Genomic DNA, 3,049 nt, shown 5'->3' with positions numbered 1-3,049 from the left:
TGGCCATTGCTACTATTTGGGAAGCAAACCAGCAGATGAAAGATCTCTATCTCTCCCTCTTCCTATAGCTCTTTCAAGTAAATAAGTACATCTTTATAAAAGTCAATCAAGAAGAGAGTAAACAATAAATAGATTTCACCAGTTTTATGGTTATAGTGTTTTTACAATTAGCTTGATTTATTAAGATGATATATGAAATGTGCCAGGGAATGTCATTTGAAAGAATGGATAGGTGCTCATTTCAATAGCACATATATAGTGAAGTTGGAACAATACAGAGAAGATTAGCATAGCTCCTATGCAAGATGACATGCCAATTTTCAAGCATTCCATATTTTAAAAACTGGTTAGTGTTTTTCTCTCCTAGCTTTAGTTATGTGATATTGTAACATAACATAGCATGTTATCCTGCAAAAATCATTTTTGTTATCATTTCTACATTTTAAACTTTCCATAGGGATCTTATAAATAGTTATTAAACTTTAATCTTTCTAATTCACTTGTCCCTTGAGTACTCAAAAGCAGTCAGGTTTGAACAATTTATAGCCAGGTCTTACTGCACTTGGTTTGATAACTTTTAGCTTACGATGTTTCCCGGAGGCATAAAACCAACTAAAGGAAAATCCCAAAGAGCCAAGGTAGAAAGTTATTTGACTTTGTCTACTTAATTTCCCATTACTTAGGTAAGAGCTTTATCAAGTCCAATTTATAAAGTGAGCTTTGTGGTTGAGACAACCAAAATTAAACAAAATTGTTTGCAGTTGCAAATATGTTCTCTACGCAAAGGCAGGAGATGCATTCTCTGTGATAGAGGGGAAGGTGAGCGGGTGAAGGGCTAGGAGCAGAGGGGTCACGTGGAACTGTCTTTCTGGATCTGCACCTGTAGTGTAGATCCAGGAGTCTGCAAATGGTATAGGCCAAAAAATATTAGCTGATAAAATGCTAGAATGAAAATATTGGAAAAAATTATAAGCATACTTAAAAATCACCTAGATGTTTCTTAAGATTTAATTAATTATTTGAAAGGCAACGTGTTAGAAAGAGAAAACAGCAAAAGATCTACCATCCTTTAACTCACTCCAAAAACGGCCACGATGGAGTCCCAGTTCACCACTTGCAATTCAGCTTCCTGGTGGGACTCCAGCTGAAACTTAAGTGGAATGTGGTATCACAGGCAGAAGCTGAACCCTTTGGGCCACAATGCCAGTCATGTAGACAAATATTTCTGGAATGACTCCAAAAAGTCTTCTTGGTGAATGAATACAGATAATATGGCAAAAAAGATTAGATACTCTGCCCAGTTCATTCTGCCTGTTCAAATCAAAGTGAGACAATGCACTATTTTCTCTAAGTACTAATGAGTTAATGCTGATCTACAACTGAGGCGCACAAACTTATACCATGCACCCTACAGGATATCAAGGCTACACTCCAACGGATAAAACAATTGATTCCAGAGAGATCATTTTTAAATTTTAATTCTTTATATTGTTGACTATTTATTACATAGCTTACAAGGCCTATAGATTTTTTAAGATGCATTTGTTTTTATTGTAAAGGCAGATTCACAGAGAGAGGAGAATCAGAGAGACGGAGAGAAAGATCCCCATCTCTCGGTTTACGCCCCAAGTAGCTGCAGCTGCGGGAACTGAGTCAATCTGATCTGAAACCAGGAGCCAGGAGCTTCTTCTTGGTCTTCCACATGGGTGCAGGGTCCCAAGGCTTTGGGCCATCCTCAACTGCTTTCCCAGGCCACAAGCAGGGAGCTGGATGGGAAGTGCAGCAGATGGGACAGGAACCAGCACTCATATGGGATCCCAGACATGCAAGGCCAGGATTTTTGGCCCCTATGCCATTGTGCTGATCCCACAAGACCTATAGTTTTTACGTTAACATTTAGTTTTATCTTTAATTAAAATGAATATTAATCTGATGAATATCTGAACAAATCCAAGCAAAATGGAGAATGCACCATATAATATCTCATTTTTATAGTTAATTTGATTGAAAATAAGTTAAATATCTATACTAATTATTTTTTAAAGTTATTACAAAATTCCAATAGCCCAAAAGTTAAAAAAATATGAAATTATAACGGTTTTTGTATCTCAAACGTGCCTTGTCAGGCCACATTTACAAAGGCTACTCCTCTTGGAACAAGGCATGTCCAGCTGCTTGTATCTGCGGAGAGTTTGTGATTTAGAAATGCATCTCTGCGAAATTGAGACTAACCTTCAGATGTGAGGATGTAGTGTGGTATGCATTTCTGTTTCCAGACAAAGATGGACTTGCAATGAAACTGTTCACTGTATCTTGACAATAGGATGTTGGACTCTCTGCCATTGTCCATGCCCGCAATGATGGACATATGACTGTGTATGAAAAACTATATGTTAGTAATGATATAGAGGAACTGGGGGGGAGGGATCTGGGGAGGGGATAAGGGAATATGAAACTGTATTATAGAATAATAACAACAATAATAAAATGTTTAAAAAAAAGAAAGAAATGCATCTCCTATCCAGTTAAAGGAAAATGTGTATTATGAAAAAATTGTGCATGAATTTCAAAATATTTGTACACCCAAACAAACCTATCTCTATGAAAACATATACCTATTTAAAAAGATTTATGTATTTATTTTAAAGTCAGAGTCTCAAAGAGAGAGGGAGAGATACAGAGAGATCTTTCATCCATTGGTTCACTCTCCACAGGGGGTTTGGCCAGCCCTAAGACAGGAGACCAAAGCTTCTTCCTGGTCTCCCATGTGGTTCTTAGGAACTCAAGTCCCTGCTTTACGACCTGCCGTGTGCCAGGATGCAAAGAAAGACACCATTAGAGATGGAATCAGACCTCATGCCTGACACTTAGTAGGGTATATGGACACTCCAATTGGCATCTTAATTTCTAGTCAAATCTTGTCCTTTTGTCTTTCTTTTAAATTTTGGCAAAACCTTGTAACTCTGTTTAAAGATTTTTCTCTGCTAGTATGAGTCACACTAATAGAATATCTTTACAGAAAATAAATACACTGTTCATTTTAAAAATC

At 37.1% G+C, this 3,049-nt stretch overlaps 1 non-coding gene across 1 annotated transcript; it reads left to right on the top strand.

Moving 5' to 3' along the window:
• The first annotated feature begins 232 nt into the window (after window positions 1–232).
• Window positions 233–339, top strand: LOC118760052 (U6 spliceosomal RNA). The gene has a single exon (XR_004996547.1). It is a non-coding gene; the product is annotated as a U6 spliceosomal RNA (small nuclear RNA).
• Window positions 340–3,049: the final 2,710 nt, after the last annotated feature.

Source organism: Ochotona princeps, chromosome 11 (genome assembly GCF_030435755.1).
Source record: "Ochotona princeps isolate mOchPri1 chromosome 11, mOchPri1.hap1, whole genome shotgun sequence".
Classification (NCBI taxonomy): domain Eukaryota; kingdom Metazoa; phylum Chordata; class Mammalia; order Lagomorpha; family Ochotonidae; genus Ochotona; species Ochotona princeps.
The sequence above is the reverse complement of the archived record's forward strand: the minus strand, read 5'-3'. Positions and strand labels throughout refer to the sequence as shown.